The sequence below is a fragment of the Oenanthe melanoleuca genome, chromosome 2 (assembly GCF_029582105.1).
Source record: "Oenanthe melanoleuca isolate GR-GAL-2019-014 chromosome 2, OMel1.0, whole genome shotgun sequence".
Lineage (NCBI taxonomy): Eukaryota > Metazoa > Chordata > Aves > Passeriformes > Muscicapidae > Oenanthe > Oenanthe melanoleuca.
In genome coordinates, this window is record NC_079335.1 from 38263719 (window position 1) to 38282864 (window position 19146).

Below are 19146 nucleotides of genomic sequence, written 5' to 3' on the forward strand. Positions count from 1 at the left end.
TCTATCACATCTTTCCATATTCAAATGTCACTTCCCAACCTTTTTCTGTCTTGCCTTTAAGTGCCCAGGGAGAGGTTAAATTTATTCAGTGCTTGGCTAAAATACACAGTCTTTGCTGGAGCTCATAAATGATAGCATAACACATATAATAAATATCATCATAGTTGGTGGCATGAAAGGTAACTCTAACAGGGGTGGGAAGCTTTAACCAAGAAAAAAAATCTTCTATTTTTCTGTTAATTCACTATCGTTTTGTCTAGATTAGTTAAAAATCTTGGTTTCATGCAGGAATTTTGGCAGTGGTTAAAAAAAAAGTAAATAAAAATCAGCAAGAAACACTGAAAATAATGTCACTGTGGTGGTATAATGATGTTATAATGCTTTCAGAAGGATGAAAATAAAATCCTGAAACAAAGCATCACATTGAAATGAAGCAGAATTTGTACAAACTACTGATCCTTGTTTATTCAATTGAGGAAAATAGAATTACCAAAACACAAGAAAGTTAATCCACAGAAGACTGTAATTTTGCTCACATTGCATAATAGACTTTATATATTATGAAAATGTTCCAGATTCATTTAGTCAGTATTTTGGCACTAATTTTATACCAAGTCTTACATTAAAATAACATCTGTTTTCTGACCTTATAATACTTGCTCCATTTTATTACAATCATTTGCCTCAACTTCATCTTCCAGAATTTTGAATCAATATCAACAATGAATTAATTCACTTTGCCAGCCCTCAGGCAACCACATCTTCCATTTCCTCAACATTTTTCCACTGTACTGTATATTTTGAAGAGAGGGGAAAAGGTCAAATAACATCTTAATTTGACATAACAGAATAAATACCTCTATCACATTCTTCAAAAGGATCATATGACATGGAACAGAAAAGCTGTGCCAACACATTAACCAACTTAAAGCAAAGGTTCCCAAAATACTTTAAAGACTTTTAAGTGTAATGCAAGCTATAAGTAAAAATGTCATTTTCTTGACTGGTTAAAACTCTCAGTAATGACAAACAGCAGCTTCATATAACCAAATCTCCATTTCCAAATGGAAATTTGGCCAAACCACTACATTGAAAAGGATCAACATTCTTCCTAACTATTAGGAAGTGTCCCAATCCAGCAAGCAAACCCCAAGGATGAAATCTACTTTCCAAGTTGAGTGTATCTGTGACTCACATACTGGTTTTTTCAGCTTTAAATTGATGATTTTGGCCAATCATGGCAGTGTGCTTAATTTTCAGTAGTCTATATTTGCCCTGCACTTTATGTGTGTCCATGCCTGCCACTAGGATAAGGATCCTTCTCCACTCCTTTTTGGTGATTAGAGCAAGAACTGTGATATAGAAAAATGAGAAACTACCCATAAAAAACCACAAAGGCTTTGGAGTGAGGTCCAGGAACAGCCCAAAGGTCTTCATCCTCACAACAAGTGACATAATGGAAGGATAGGGCAAGCTTCACACATTTTCTTTGGAGAACGCAGATCTGGGAACTATCCTTCTTCACTCCCAACAGTACTTACCCAGCTATTCATCCTCAACAAGGTGTAGTTTAGGGATGTGCAACCAGAGCTCCTATGGGAGCCCAAAAGGCCTGGCTCATGCCCACAGTGGCTTTACTCAGGTGTTGATTTCAATATACTGTTTGATGTATTGGAAAGCAAAGGCACAGCCACACAAACCATCTGAGTATTACTGAGCTGTGCCTGCATTTACAACATGACACATGACAGAGAAATGAGAGCTTACCCCTCTTTTCACTGAGCCTCAGAAGACAACAAGGGACACAGTGAGCAACTTGCTAACTTATGAGTTTGAGGGATCATCACCAGGCTGCACACTAAGGAGCTCTTCAGCTGAAATTTGTTCCTCTGCCTTCTGCAGAAAGTGCAGAGGAAGGTATATTTGCAGGTAGCAGCTGATATTTGAAACTTTTGTCTCTTTCAAGTAAGGCAGCCTAATGCTCAACCTCCACATGCCAGGACAAATGGATTGATGGGACTCCTGTTGAAGGAAATTATTAATAGCTACTACAACTAATGAGACAGGGCAGTTATTTAAGAAAGTGGCCTTCAACTAATTAATATGTTGTTGGCAATAAAGACTATTTTGCAGATGTGATCTCTTGCTTTGAAATGTGCCTGTAATTCAAACCCACTGTTATATTGTAAATAGAATGCAAAGATCATGAACATCAGGAAATTATCACAACATAAAATCACAGAATTAATAAGTTAGGAAAAGACCTCTAAGATCATCAAGTCCAAACTGTGTCCCCTGTCCCCAACTGCCACATTCAGTGAGGTATTTTGAATGCTTTCAGGGATGGAGATCCTACCACTGCCCTGGGCAGCCTGTTCAAAAACCCAACCACACTGTCAGTGAAGAAATTTTTCCTAATATCCAATCTAAATCTCCCCTGGCCCAACTTGAAGCAATTTCCTCTTGTCCTGTCACTTGCTGCTTGAAAGAAGAGATCAAAGCCTACCTGCCCACACCCTCCTTTCAGAGCATTGCAGAGAGTAATGGGGTGTCCCCTGAGCCTCCTTTTCTCCAGGCTAAACAACCCCAGCTCCCTTGGCACTCCTCACAGGACTTGTGCTCCAGACCCTTCCCCAGCTCCATTGCCCTTCTCTGGACTCACTCCAGAACCCAATGTCCCTCTTGTGAGGAGGGGCTAAAACTGACCCCAGGATTTGAGATGTGACCTCACCAGTGCTGAGTACAGAGGGACAATCCCTGCCCTGGTCCTGCTGGCCACACCATTGCTGATACAGACCAGGATGCCACTGACCTTCTTGGCCACCTGGCTGGCTCATGTTCTGCTGGCTCCTGACCAGCATCCCCAGGTCCTTTTTTGCCAAGCCACTTTCCAGCCTCTCTGCCCCCAGCCTGTAGTGGGGTTGTTGTGACCCAAGGGCAGCACCCACTACTTGGTCTTGTTGAATCTCATGCAACTGATTTCAAACCATCAATCCAGCCTGTCCAAATCCTTCACCACATCATTAAAAATATGATGAAGGACAGCAAATTCACAGCCAGCAAGCCCTGATTAAGGTTTTAAGGGTGGTCTCATAGAAAGTATGCCAATTCTCCTTTGGGCTTATCTTCTGTTTTCAGTGTGTTTAATAAAAGAGAGAAATTGGGAACAGAACATAAGTGCATACTAGCTTTTGTTCTTTCAAATTCAGATAGCTATATCCCCAGGAAGTAGATAAATTTTTATAAACCTCACCTGGTTTCATGCATTCTACAATCCACTTTCAACATGGATTATGACAGTTATGGCTAAATCAGGGAATAATGACTCCTATGTCAATGGATCCCAACTGTGACAGCCCTGCCATTGTGTAACTCATATTACTTTGCCCCATGCTGCATTTGCCATTCTGCTTTATTGGTCAGAAGTCTTATTTATCTGCTGTCAACTCCATGTTTGATTGCTGATAAGTACTCATGACTAAACTTGCAACTAAAACACAGCATTCTTGTTTTAATAGCATCATATTATGTCTTGAGCACATCTAAATCACTGAATTTCACAAAAGAGAAGCAGATTTTTTTTTTTCACTATCTTCAAACACCAGCATGAATTTAAATTGCAAAAAAGTTACTCCTCCAGCAGATTGTATTGTGTTTCATTAGCTGCACAGCACTAGATATGGACAGAACTCTGCTGAAACAGAGGACATTCTACTGGGGTGTGTATATATGAATTCGAGAATGAATTCTACGCTTATATAAAAATTTGGGGGTAAATAATTCATGCTGATGTGAGCTAACACTCAAAGTACAGTTCCTCCTGGAAGTTTGCAAACATTGGGCAAGTTTGCTCAAGTTGCAAGAGGAAACTGCAAGAGCTCTAAAAAAAAAAAAAAAAAAAATCACCATCAAATCCGGTGCCACTAAATTACATGGCAGAAATTAATTTTTTTGCTGTTTAATCTTTGCAAGGATACTAGGCCAACATTCAGCACAAACTGTTTAAGTAGCCACAGGATTCACCTTGTCTTGTCCTCACATATATTAAGTAGCTTCAAGGGTGTAAGAACAACCCCCAGGTTCTGGCACCTCACAGAAACCTATTTATAACTCATTTATTTTGCTTAATTTCAAACTCTGTGTTAATTATATTCCTTCACGAGCATGAATCTAAAGTAGGAAAGCACCAGTTGGTTTCTCAACCAGCTTAGTGAATTGTTTCAATCAACTGTTGCAATTTGTCACACATGGTGTAGCAGCAAAGGGAATCATCAGAACCAACAGTTTGCTGCAAACATGATAAATAGAATTAAAAGAGCTCTATGATTAGGATTTTTGGGAGGTTTAGAGATTAAATCCTTGAGATCAGAGGGTATTTTTTAATAGATACAAGTACACTTCTCTTAAGTCTACCAAACATATCCTGAGGGGCTACAGAATCTCAGCAATTCTGGTTTGAAAGCTGTCAAGTAAAGAGGGAAGTGTGCTCTAACTGCAGCCTTGTGAAACTACATGCTCAAGCTGGGGTGGCAGAAAGAGTGTAAAAGGAAATACCTCACTGAAGGAAATGTCAGTGAAGGAACATGAATAAGAATTCACATCCAAGTTCCTAAGCATATTTTTCACATTTATTGCACACATGAGCACCAAAATTAGAAATGTTTTACATGCTATTTTCATAAAGTAGTGAGAATGAGAATCTGGAAGCTCTCTTTGAAGGAAAGATTGTAAATATCTGGTGTGACAGTTCACTTGACTGCTCCTGCTTCAAAGATTCTAAGGAATAACTGGAGTGCTTCAATTTTAAACACAGGCATGACTTGATGATCATCATGGCAGATGATCTTTCTCAAGGGCAAGAATGAACAGTTTCCCATATTACCAGGACAGCAGCTATGCAATATTAACTTGATTAAAGTTCTCCTATATCTGAGAGAAATTATTCTATACTAAATAGAAGATCTGACTAGGAGACTGACTTAAAGATGTACATTGCATTTGCCCAATATGTTAATTTATTTAATTTTGAAAAACTGATTAATAATTTGACCTCTGCTACTATTTTAACTTAGCCTTGAAATTTCTTGGTTTTTTCACTCTAAAAGCAACCAACATTTCTGTATTCACAATGTACCACTACTGGACTGTGCAGCACTTAGTATTTTCTGTTGTTTCTAGTCCTGTTTATTGGTCAGTTGATAGCAGATGAAGAGCCAGCAGTCACAACCATGGCAAGTTTCACTAAACCAGGCTCTGATCCTGCAAGTGACAGCACACAGCTTGCAGGAGCTCAAAGACTTCAGGAGACTTTCTGCCCAAAGGGAAGCACACAGACCTTAAAATATAGGCCAGCAATCACAATAATTCTAGCAGATTTAGACTCACAGTAAACTGGAGGGCCATGACAATAATTCTCACATTCATACTGCAGACAGCAAGAATTTCACAGCCCTATGATTACAACCATACTGGCTGCTCATTAAAGTTTATAACCTCTGTAACTCCACATAACTCAAGTATACAGCTCACAGGCAGGACATGTGATTATGCTATACTTTGAAAAACTGCCTTAGATTGTGTACAAGCTCCAGTGTTTGAATGTGACTTCAACACTCATGTGGTTAACTTTCAAAGCAAGAACTAAAACCGAATAAATCAGTGTTCACAATGGCTATCCAAGTTTGTTTCAGGAGAATAGTAATGAGTTCACAAGTTGCATTTTAATTCCACAGTATTAAATGTTGTGCAAAGAAGATGCTTTAAAAGCTGGTAAGTCTTCTTCATTGTTTGGCCACACTTGGGAAGTTCTCAGGACAACACAAACCATATGAGAAAAGGTGTAGGAGAGGAGGCCAGAATCCCTAAGAAATCAGAATTGGGGCCGATATTGAGAAATAAATTAAGCAGGAAGACTGCAGAAGTAAAGAGACAAAAAACAATTAAATAAGAATTCAAAGGTTAATAACTAATTGGGTAGAGACAATTATAATCCCTAGGAAAGCACATATTCTCAATCAGTATGACAAGATACTGAACATGTAATAAATATATGTATCCTGTGCTCCAAGGAGAAATTAACTTTCCTGTGTCATACCACACAAACCACCTGCTTTTATTGCAGGAGTAGGGAAAAGGGCCTTTCACTCATCCAAACCTAGTCCAATACATATGATTTGAATAAGCTACTCAAATGCATTTTTGCACTTGTAGCCTTGCTTAAATTCTCCATTAAGAGCAGAAGTATCTCACCTGGAGCTGCCTTCTCCTGCTTGTTCACGCTACCAAAACTCTTTTTTGCTGGGCCAGGTCTGTTGAACTAGGTTCTTCTAAGCTTGCACTGCTTTGTCAAAGCCAAATTTCTTAAGTTTCACTGTTGTGGGGTCAGTGTATGGGGCACACCAACACCAATGAGCACAGAACATCAATCCTGGAGCAAGAGGTGTTGTCTTAGCACCACATCCCCACAATACCAAAACTTGATTTCTTCTCCACAGACCAGCATACATGCTGATAAATCCATGCTCTGCTTCCCTGAACCAGAAGTGTTTACAAGAAAGGTCAGTGCTGGCTCAAAAACCTTTTACATGTGCCACTACACAGCACACAAAAACCTGCATGCAACAGAAAAGAAACTTGACCATAGAAGGTCAAAGCAGCATCACAAGAAGGGTAGACAAAGAGGCAGGGGACAATCCACACTGACCATTTTCAAGACAGAAACCTTTTTTAAGTCAGTTTGAGGTCACAGTTTGAAATCAATGTGTCAAACAGCAGTTAGCTGTCTCTAAAGATCAATTACACATAAACTGTACTCTACACAGAAGAATCTTGCTGACCACCTACTGAAGTACAAAGTTGCCCTCAAACAAGGCACAGCCTTAAAATACTTTGAAGACCTTGTCAGTACTTCCAGGTTGGTACTCCACTGGACTTCATAGCTCTTAAAGAGGCTGGGGGTACATATTTCTGGATGTGTATTCCTTGATAACAAATGATCATTGGCTTATGAAAGGTACTTAGGCTTACTCTTACAGAAGGGGAAAAGAAAGTTTGCTGCAGACATCTAAATCAAGGGATGAAATAAACAGTTTATAACAATGACAGTCCTGAAGACAAAGCTGGAAAGAAAAACAGCAGAATGATGTTGACAAAAAGAATAGGATAGGAGAAGAAAAAAAGGAAATTGTACTAGGGAGTGCTCTTACAGCAGAGTGAAGACTGAAACATAGATTTTTCCAGGAAACTGGGGAGAAAAAGCCTCAAACAAACAGCACATCATTACTTATGAAAACATTTGAAGTAGTGTGGGACAAGGACTTTTTTGGAAACACTGGTAAGCTTATGGCAGAGGGAGGGGAACTGCTCCCAGGGAAATTTAGCAGGAGATTTTGAGAAGAGGGAAGCTCTGCTGGTCAGGCACAGTGGGAGCACTGCTGTCTACTGCCTGCCATCAATCAGGCTATCTACATCCAAAGAGAAATGGGCTTAGAATTCACCTCAGTATGACTTGGTGCTTCTCCACTGGTGCCAGGACAGCTGCTGCAGTCTCTCTTGAAGCACAGTGCAAATACAGCTGGACAGGAAAAGGAGGACCAATTGCCACACCAGCAATCCAGCAGAAGAGTTGCTTAAAAGGCAGATTTTCCTACACCCCTCATGGGCTGCAATGCTTCCTCCAGCCTTTGCACAGTTCAGCACATCTTTTGCAATGGGAAGCCTGGAGTTACAAAAATGTACTTTTAATCCCATTTGCACGTCCTGCTACATCACAGTGGCACATTCAAATGACTCTTGCAATATATTTTGAACAAGTTGAACACAGAATGTCCAATATAGGATTTCCTCTTTCCCCTGCCCATCCCCTTCCTGTTTGTTTACTAAAAACTTTCACTTCCTCAGTGACACTGACACCAGCTCTGGCGATCACTTAACCCTGGTTCTCCAGTCCTTGTCCACTCACACCTGAATCACAGCTCCCCAGGGCATTTAGTATTTACTGAAGGGTTTTAAAAATCCATCAACACATGGGAGGGCTGGGGCTGCCCTGGAGAAAACCATTTTCTGTCCACTGGATTTAATGAATATAAACCTCATGATTCTGGCAAGGGACACTCAAGCAGGCAATTTCAATATATGCAATAGATGTGCTACTATTCAGATATTTCTAGTTGATACTACCAGGAGATATTATTTTTGTCTGAATACAGTAGAACTTAGTCATAGGTCAGACCTACTGATTTATAAATGTGTTACCACTATATAGGAATTCACTCAAACATATTCTTTAACTTTTGCTATTAATTTAGTTCTAAGCCCCTTGTACAGTCGTACATGGAAAGAGAAAACCTGCTTAGCAGCCAAATATACTTCTGTACGAATTCCTGTGATACCATATTGCTACTGTGTAAACCTAGGATAAAACCTGAATAAGATTTCACTTAAAAAAAACCCCAAAAAACCAAAACAGATTTGTATTCACCTATCTGTACAAACTAATGAAGGAAACATGAAAAAAGCAATAGATTGTAGATACCACATCAGAAAGCCCACTTAGCAGATTATGCTTTTTTGGACGAACTTCCTGCAAAGGCTTTTTTTAAACCAACAAAGGAGATGTTAAAAGCACATCTCAGAGGGAGTCCTTTCCCTTCAAAATGTTATCATTTCCATACTCAGAGCAGCCCTGTAAAGTAGAGAAAACTGCAAAAGGTGCCATTGCAGAAGAGTAGCTGCATCCCACACTTCAACGCCTTCGGTGAACTATCACATTCCACATGCACTATTCGTTATTTTGTATCTTGGCCTTTGCAAATTAAAGTAAGAAATTCTACAGTATGTCAGGCACAGGAAGAAGTAGCCTTCTGCCACATGCAGCAAAGACCATAGAGGAAGAAGGACACTTTGTTCAGACTGTTTATCATTGGAGTCCTTTGAACAGAAGACGTAGGACAAGTGTGCTGTGCAAACACAGGAACCAATTGTAGATACTTGAGATGCCAGCAGTTTGAAAAAGATAGGCAATGCTGACCTAAGGGAGAGCAAATACTTCTCTGGCAGTACTAGTCCACCCCAGAGAAATGAAATCTACCCATTGTCCCTCCACCTTTCCCTAGTGTCTTCCTTCTCTTCTGCCCAGCAAAGTGTTACTGGCAAAATACCATTTCTCTTCTGACAAAAGTAACCAGTCTATTTACCTCTATGAATAGTTCTTCAGGGCACAAAAAAAATACAAGTATCTCATAAATATTTGGAGGAAATGCTGCCAGCACATGATGAGTTCTGCCTTCGTGTTTTGTTCCATGAACCCATATTTTTCAGGAAAGATGCTGAACTCAAACGTGAATAATTCTGTCTCGGAAATTACAGCATTTAATGACAATGTCAACAGGAAATGTATCTGAATCAGGCAAAAATAAATATGAAAGTACAGACCTTTCCATCCTTCCCTGAAGGACAATGAAGTTTAAACTAGGGACAGTAACACTAAGGACAGTTACACTGCATTTGTCTTTTATTAGTACAGGCTGATTTCTTTGAGAAGGCACCATTACTGTTTACAGGGTGGCAGACTCCTTCACCCTGTATGCGTCATTAAAGACTGTTTTCATACAAATGCAATTTTATATTTTTATCTACAGTTTCCTGTGGTATGGCTTAGCAAGTCTGAAAGCCTTTCTTATTACACCATCTCCAGCATTCCTATACTCTCATTAAAGAGGGGACAGGAATAAATGGGAGAAATAGGAAGTAGGAATAAGATCAACAGGACAAAAAATCCTAATTCTCATCTGGGCAAGTGGTTTTTCTATAGAATGAAGCCTTTTTGCTTAGAGACGGAAATCCTACAGGGGCAATATCAAAATAAATGCTGCTTAACAGAGTCACATGGTTTGGTGCAATTATTTACACACTCAGCTCCATAGCTTCAAAAGGAAGTATCATTCCCTGCATGTAAAGCTCACAAGCCTCAGGATCCCCGGCCCAAGGATTCTCCTCCCATCCCTTGCATTAGCACATGACAGCTCATATCCTTCTGTGGGAGCAGACATCCACCTCTGTGTACAGCCATGCTGCCACAGCACATTGCTAGGAATCCCAGGTTATACCTAACACCTACCCCATTCATTAGTTAGTTAGTTGTTCTCCAAGTGCTTTTCTTCTGTGTTCACTCAGTTTTGAAAAGGGCTCCCTGAACCCCAAGAGTAAAAATGGGTTTACAACTCCCTGGACAGAAGAAAAAAACATCACTCAGTTACTCATGACGCACACATATGGAAAGGAGGAAAGATCTCATCCCCTTCCCAGATCACCTAGCCCTTTGACAAAAACAAAAATTGTCTCATGATGAACATGTGTTCATCCCAAAACCTCAAAGATTCCTATTGAGATTCAAAACAACATACAGAGTAGAGGGAGGCAAACATCTCCTTTTTGTGACAGCAATGGAATCACATCTGAGATTAAATAAGGCAGCACTTAAACTTGCCCGAGTAACTACAGAGAGGTCAATGCTGCTCCCTGATGTGCCCCACAAGAAGGGCCAGGTGTAGCATGTCTGATCTGGTGAGACACCCCACTGAAGAACAGGTACTGAAGGTACTAAGCTGAGCCAGGAAGACCTTGGACTTGTTTTTGTAACCTGTCACAGGAATTGTTTCCCTCAACACTTGCTGTTCTGTGATGCCATTTAGCTTACAGCAGCCAAAAAGGCCATAGGAAGAAAGGCCACTTCAATTACAAAGATAAACTGGGAGTGGGGGGAAAGCAATATGAAATAGTTACTTATACATTCATAAACACTTGGCTATTCATAAATATCTGCAAGGAATAGTTTCACATCTATGGAAACTCTCTTGAAAATGGTAACACAGTATTAAACAACTTAAAGGCAACAGGGTTTAACTTTGCATTGTAAAGTTTCACAATTGATCATTTTGTCAGAAAGAGTCATTGCACAACTCCACTGGTCAAGAGGCTTAAAAAGGAAGGCCCAAACCTTACCATGTCTTCTGCATATTTCTGTAGGAAAAACCTCTTATTTACTCAGAAATAGAGAAAAGTCAGCCAGTAACTGTACAAAGATATTTGTTTTATGTCATCATGATTAAAAAAATTATCTCAATGGCACACAATTAAAATAGATTTTGATGTTATTAAATAAAGAATTCCTTCCTAACTAGTATATAGCTCACAAAGTTGAAACAGAGAAAGAAAAAAGCTTTCAATCTCAGAAGGGATCCATAAAATGAGACATTTTTTGATCTCGCAGTTCATTAATTTCAATCCTTCTCCAAGGTTTCATAACATCCTATTAACAGTATCTAACTGATTTCTAGCCTGTTGCTACTTTTTCAGAGAAAATGATTTGATTTTTTTTTTCTCATCCATACTTTCAGTGCTGTTGACAGTATGTATTAAAAAGATAACACCTGTTCTGTCCTCAGTGTTGGGCTGGAAACAATCCACACAAACACAATTTGACTCTCCTTTCGGTAAAACTGAGCTATGCTTTCCCAACATAGCTTTGCAATTTCTCAACACGTATCTTCTGCTTTTTGTTTTAACTTTGTAGTGATACAGTGTTGAGTGCAGAACTTATCTACATGGCACTTGGACTTTACAGATACTTTCAAGCAACATTACTATTCCTAAATTGCAGAAGTCTTACAGGTACTTGATGGGATCAAGCTTAAACATTTTAATTTTCAATTTGCATTATGACGTCCTAAACCACATTCAGATTGGTCAGAGTGTTTCTCTTCCTTCAAAGGTGGGAAGGAAAGGCAGGAGATGGGATATTGATTACAGGTTTCAGATGAAACCAGCTTTGTGCTCCCTATGTATATCTGCGGGAATATGATCTGGCTAAACAAGTTTTAAGCGTTAATCCCTTTGGTCTTCAGTGCCAACAGAAGGGAGCAAGGCAGCAAGATGAGTTTGTGCCAACCCATTCACTGCAAACACTTTGAAAGATCCAATTTCCAGAGAATCTCTAAACTGCTTTACTGAAGGTACAGCACCAGCTCCTAAACTAAAATTGTAAGGAGAAAACCCCTAAAGACCCTTCCTCAGGAATACAGTACCTATAATAGTAGTCTGCAAACAACACCGTGCACCAAACATAACAATACCACGTTCTCAGCTTTCTTTTAATTCCAAGCACATTTGAACATACAGTTAAGAGGAAGAAGCTTTAACTTGCAGAACGCACCAGAAATTACTCTCCTAGAAAAAAGCACTGTAAGAAGGGATATCCAGGGATAGCATCACCTCACCTCAGCCAAGGCTATCGTTTCGGCTTGAAGCGCCGACTGCAGACTTTAGCCAGCTAATTTCACACGCTCCCGGCACGAAACAGCCAGAAGGCTCCGGATCGCAGCAGAAAGCCAGGCAAAGGGGTATCAGATAAATCATGCTTTCCGGAATGATTACTTTATCCCAAACGCGGCTACCTCCCTTTAGGCCCCATCCAGTCCTACCGGGCAGGTCGGGCGGCAGAAGCGAGGGAGAGCCGCTCGGAAAGCGCCGGGTCCCGTACACCGCACCCGGACCGGACCGCACCGCGCACCGCACCCCGCACCCCGCACCCTGCACCGCACCGCACCCGGACCGCACCGCGCACCGCACCGCACTCGGACCGCACCGCACACCCCGCACACCGCACCGGGCGGGGGCAGCGCGGCCGGGCGGCTCCGCGCACCCCGCGGGAGGAGCGGGGCGAGCCGGCACCGCCACCGCCCCGGGGAAGGCACGCACTTACTTCGGCGGGTGCCGCGGCCGGGCGGCAGCGCAGCGCGGGGTCCCGGCAGCACAGTGCGGGGTCCCGGCGGTAGCACAGTGCGGGGTCCCGGCAGCACAGTGCGGGGTCCCGGTAGCACAGTGCGGGGTCCCGGCGGTAGCACAGTGCGGGGTCCCGGTAGCACAGTGCGGGGTCCCGGCGGCGGCGGGGTTCGGGGTCCCGGCGGTAATACAGTGCGGGGCCCGGGCGCTGCTGTCGCTGCGCGGGCGGGGCGCGGCCCGCGGGTGGTTCGCAGCCCGGGGACTTCCTGCTGCCGGGGAACATTTGCATGCGGTGGACGGACAGCGGGGCGAGCGGAGAGCGGGGGGCGGCCCCGGGCCGGCGGCTCGGCTGGAGGCTGTGCCGGGGGCGAGGTGGGGCAGGGGCTGCGCGGGGTGGCTGCTCCTTCAGAGCGAGCATCATCAGGGGAGCGAGCCTCCTCTAAAAGTTACAGCTAAACGCAAGTCTGAGACGCAAAAAAGGCGGTCTTGTTCCACCAAAAGCCAAAAACCATCTTGAACTCCAAAAATCCATCTTCTAAGGTCCGTTGGAGGCTTGGTTGAGAGAAACGAAGATTAATAAGCTTATCTTTCAGTGTTTCTTTTCTTTCAAGAATGATTTACTAGGCTGATGAAAAGTAAAATAAAAAATCTCACAGGTCAGCAAAACAGGAAATATAAATGTGTGGACAGAACAGCCAGAGGATGCACGTGAAGAGCTTTGCAAGAGCTAGAGTCAAGGTGTCATGTGTGTACTGCCAGACCACACGGGCGAGTTCAGGTCATGGAGATCACTAAGGCAGAATTACAAATTAAAAGCATTTAAGCTTTCCATGTAAAAGTGTTTAGATAATGGATCAAGTTTGAGGGGGAAAAAAGTCAAAGTGTTACAAGATGCAAGACTCTCAAAGGCATTCTGTACACTTTCCCAAAGCCCACCAGTACAGCCTAACTGTGGGTTGGAGCGGACTCAGGAGCTGGTGAGGACTTCTACAGGACACCCAAATAGCTGGAAATAGCTCATACCCTGTTGGGTTTATGAGGAGAACCTGATTAATGTCGACAGGAGAGATCACAATCACTTACACACAATCACTTCACTCTGCTTGGCGTGTGCTGCAGTCCTGTCTCAATGCCCTGGCTCCAGGTCACTGCCTTGATCCTCTAGAAGACTCAGTCCATAGAAGCAGTGAGACCATAATCTGTCACATTTCTTAATCACTTCCAGATGTCCCTGGGCATCTGTACAGCTCAGGAAAGTAGTGGGAAATACTCTCTGGTCTCCTTTGAATTGTATAATCAATGATTGAAATAATGTTGCATAAATACTCAGTACTAGACCAACCTCTAAAAATATTGTAGGGTGAGACAATAAGGAATTCCCCAGCTTCTATTAATGAAAAGTTGGTAAATGTTTTCTCCATTCCCCTAGTTTATGTAAAGGTATTTCATAATAACAATAATAAAAAATAACAATAAAACAAACCAGCAAACAACCTTTTTCCCAATGAAAGATTTATACAAAAAGGAAAGATCTGACTAAATACACATTGAATTGGGTTTGGGGATTTCTTTTGGTAGGAAATTTGGATTCCAAAAGTTTATGTAAAATGAGCTGTTTCTGTTTGAAAGTGCACTGTTAGTACCTCATGTTTCCATTTTCCTGTTTCCAAGGGTAAGCACCTTGATGTTGTATCTTTCTTCTTGGAGAAGTGGCACACAAATCCCTCCTTTCCTCTTTATAACTTAATTTCATTATCAAGCATTCCGCCGAGTTTAAATTCACCTCCTAACAAAGCACTGGTTAAAATAAAATTTAGTTTCATAAGTGCATAATAGATTCCAGCAGTCTAGTAGAATACAATCTTATCTATAATGTGAATAATCTGGAAAAATAAAAGAGGTGCTGAATTACCCTTAACAGACAGCTGTGCAATAGTAAATTGAAGAGATGTAAAACAAACTCATCAGGTTTGCCCTAAAAGAATTAATAAAAGAAGGGTTAGAGTAGAATAAATACACTGTGCTTTATAAAATATTTTTAAAAGACAGGTTTTTAGTATCATTTGAAATGTCATTGGTTAATGTATCCTTGTTCCCAGTGTTAAGAAGACTATCTACAAAATCTACTTTAGAAAGTGTAAGCAGGAAAGGAATTCTTTCTCTCATTATATATTCATCAAAAGGGGGAAAAAAGCTGATTCCAGCCATGCCACATCTGTAGATCAGCTGTTCATCACGTTTTAATGTCTTTGTGCCTAGATCAAGAGAGTTGGGGGATGGTGTAAAATGGGGCAAGAATGAAACTTCAAGCCTGTCACTGAAGGGGAAGTCCTTGCAGGAAGGGCTGTGAGTCACATTAGCCAGCCAGCGTTCATGCCCAGCAATTGATTTCCCGCTTTGGGAAGATCTGACTCCCAGACAATGTCTCTGCTGCTGGTTCAGGCATGGCTGCAAGGCACTGCTCCAGCATGGAGGCCAGCTGGCAATGTGGGAATCCATGTCCATGCTCTTGGCATCCAGATCATGGGGACTACCCCAAACTGGCCCCTGTGCCCTGGTTCCTGCTGGGATAGAGCTCGTTTTCTTCTTGTTGGCTGGTGCAGTGCAGTGTTTTGGATTTAGTATGAGGATAACATTGGTAACACACTGTACTTTAGTTGTTTATGCTTATCCTAAGGTAAAGCCTTTTTAGTTTTCCATGCTCTGACAATGAGCAGGTGCACAAGAAGCCAGAAGGGAGCTGACCTGAACTGGCCAGAGGGATGTTCCATACCCATCATACCCAGTAGTTATATTACATATTACATATTATATATGTATATCTATATATGTGTTATATATTGTATATATATCTACACACACACACACACACACACACACACATATATAATGTACCCAGTTATTATCTATATTATTATATATTGGGGAAGTTGGCCAGGAGATGGCTGATCATATCTTAGGGCTGGGCACTGATTAGTGGGTGATGAGCAACTCTGTTGGACAACACTTGGGTTTCTCTCTCTCTCTCTCTCTCTCTCTCTCTCTCTCTCTCTCTCTCTCTACTTTTCATTACTATTATTATTAGTAGTAGTACTACTACTACTACTGCTACTATTATTCTCTTTTACTTTGTTTCAATTATTAAACTTCTTTTCTCAACCCCTGAGTTTTTACTTTTCCCAGGTCTTCTCCCTATCCCATTGGGAAGGGGGCAAAGCAGCTGCCAGGTACTCGGGTTAAACCACATCACATTGTTAACTTTCAGATCAGCTGTAGGATACTTTTTGGGAATGGTAATGGCCTGGGCCAGGGATGAATGGAGCAATTTGCCAGTAGACTCAGAGGAATGTCCAATGATATTTAATTACTGACTTAATGAGCCTTGCAGGGTCCACACCAATCCCTCTACATACCTGTGTAAGTAGCTGCTGCTGATCCCCGTTTGGGCTGTGTCTGGGGGCATGAAGAGGCACAAACTCCAGGAAACTGTTGACTCTGGACAGTAAAACACTTCACCATGAACAATGGAAACAGGCAACAAACTTCTTTCTACATTTTATGTATTCCTTCATCTCATTGTTGCTGAGCTCTTTCTGCAGTATGCTTGAATACAAAAGCAGAGCATTGATAGAAGACTAAAAAATAGTAAAGCATAAGTGGCTTAACCAGGGAAATAATTTGAGGGAGATCCCAAGAAATACCTGGGTATATTAAGTTAAAGAAAAGCAGGGAAAATATCACTTTGCTCAAAAATAGATTTGCAAGGATTTAAATTATTTATAAAAGAACAGGGAAAGATAGAGCAAAGACACATGTAAAGCTATGAGCCAGAGTTTTGGAATCACAGTAGACACAGTCAGACATCTTATCTTTAGAAATTCCAGCACTTACACAGTCACTACTTCTATTGTTTTTCTCATAATTTTATCTCAAGACATTATCATTAAGTAAATTGCATATTGTCAACATGCTTTATAATAATGTAGCAATTTTGAAACAAGTAGTAAAGAGTGGATTATAAAAAATGAGATACAAATCATGCAGTCATTCTTCACTCAGTGTTGCTGGAGAAAATAAAAGCTGTGTATTTTTTAGCATTAATTTTCATAATTTCCTTTATTACTGTAACCTACTATTTTAAAGAAAGTCATGTTGAGCTATAAGCAGAATGTTTATAAATTTTATTCAAAGTATGCTCTTCATGTGCTAAAGGTGGTTGCTTTAGTTTGTTCAAAGAAAAATAATATAGAAAATAAATTTTACTTTGAAGTATGAGACAACAAGTTAATGCACCCTTTATGTGGATATTCATCAGTTCCTGTTCTTATTTCCAGTTTGGAGCCTGGGAAAATTAGGTTTTGTGATACTAAAATTAATTAAAAATTAAAACAAACAAACAAACAAACAAACAAACAAACAAACAAACAAACTCTTAGTTTTTAAAGGTAGTTGCATTATGATTATTTGAAATGCATCACAGAATAATTTACAATCTTGACTAATTTTGTGATTAAAATTTTGGAAAATATTTTAAAACACTTTGGGGATTAAAGCACAGATCCTTGTAAACTTTGTATATTGACTCAACAAGCATTTGACCTGTTCAAACTAACAATTCACATACTAACTAGGCTCAAGCTGGGAAAGCTGGCATCTTTCCTGTAGGCAGTGATCTACCTAAAGCACAGCCACTTGCATTTTCTTACACTGGTATTTTCTGGCCATAAATCCTCAGTTCAGCACTTTTTATTTCATCTTGTTACTTCCAGTTTCCATGAATAATAACACAGCAGATAGAAAAAATCCTTGCCTTGAGATCCTCTGATTCTGAAAGTTAGTAAAAGCTGCTTCTTCTGCATCTTTGCTGATTTTAAATATTTTATTCACCTGCCACTAGCTGTTTTTACACATAGAAATCTGTGCCATTTTGTTTCCACTTGTTTTATGGCTGTGAGTGGAAAAATTGCTATTTAGTGAATCAAAGCAGGTCCAGCACTGGAAGCCAGTTTGAGAATCATCTGCAATGAACTGGGTTGTGTTGGTGGGACAGCATCCTGACTATCCTGATGGAGATTGAAAATGGCCTATGTGCACTCTATAGAATACCCAATTGCCTTTCTGTAGAAATGACAGTTCAAATAAAGGGTTGTTGTGGTTGCCATGAATATCATCTTCCAGAGCCAAGAAAAGCAGCTGGACTGATGGGCTCTTCACAGTTCATTCGGATAGGCAATGAGAAGGTTGAGCTGACAACAAGAGATTCCAGGAATATTCCTCTGTTAAAGATCTGTGGCCATTTGCAGATAGCCTGATTGGTCTGAAGAAACTGCCCACACTAATAAAGAGTGTGTCCAATGTATTCTTAATTTAATACACAGTTCTGTGATCAGTAATATTGAATTACCTGAAAGAACAGATTTGAGCTAATTCAGGAGCAGGTGTGTGTGATCATTTCAAATTAGCAAGATCACACAGTGGTGATATTTTTGTCTGCTTGTTTGTTTTCTGCCTTGTATTTGGGGCACTGCATCTCCTATTGCCAGCCTGGATGGGCATTGAGCCTGTGTCTTGCAGGTCCTACACCACAGAGATTGTTAGTTCAGAAGCAACATGGTGTTTCTGGAGGTTGTTTCCACAGTGGGCTGTTGTTGAAGAGTAACTTTCTTTTTCCAGGATCAGCTACTTGCTATAGAAAATTTCCCTGTGGAAAGGCACAGGACCATTTTTAGCATTGCTGCCATGCAAGGGCAGTGCAGTGCCCAGGTTGCCTGCTGCAGTAGCAGTGGGCAGGTAATCCCATTGCCATACAGCCACACAGCTGTATGAAGCATCCATGGACCACATGCAGCTTTCATTTTCCCCTGGGACAGCACAGAGCATCAGGTAACATGTGGATGTTGAGTTAATGAAGTACAGTACCAGTACTGTACAGCTGGAATCACTGAGTAAAAACCTGGTATCAATTGAAGTTATCAAACCCCTCCCCTTTCTGCACAGGGTTTGTGAGAGCAGCTCTTATCCAGGACAGAGAATAGTAATGACTGGAGCAACTCTGAGCATCAAGAAGAAGGTTGCCTTGGTTACATGAAACCTAGAAACACTTAATTTTTTTCTGGTGCATTACCCATCAACTTGGGCTTGGGAAGGTGGCAGGCACCCATGTAAGTTAGGAGGTGACACCTGCAACCCATAAAGTTCTCAGCCTGCACTCTCAGTGGACACAGAGAATGTGTTGGAAGGCTATGCTACCTGGGAGGGCAACCTCATATGGATGATCTCTTTATTCCCTGTCTCGTGACCTGGCACAGTTTTCCATCTTTTCCATCAAGAGAAGCTAGTGTGGATCATTTCACAGTCTTTCCTACC

The 19146-nt window shown here is 41.1% G+C and overlaps 1 protein-coding gene across 5 annotated transcripts in view; it reads right to left on the minus strand.

Annotated features, from left to right (window-relative positions):
* The window catches only part of LYN (LYN proto-oncogene, Src family tyrosine kinase), a 50141-nt gene extending 37045 nt beyond the window's left edge, over positions 1-13096 (minus strand). Inside the window, exon 1 of one of the 5 annotated variants that reach the window (XM_056484395.1) lies at positions 12761-13096. The gene's annotated coding sequence lies outside the window, so the exon portion shown is untranslated. Of the gene's footprint in view, positions 1-7496; positions 7713-12275; positions 12692-12760 lie in introns of those variants that run through there. The other 4 variants (XM_056484399.1, XM_056484398.1, XM_056484400.1 and 1 more) reach the window with 4 other exon arrangements.
* Between the last annotated feature and the right edge of the window lie 6050 nt (positions 13097-19146).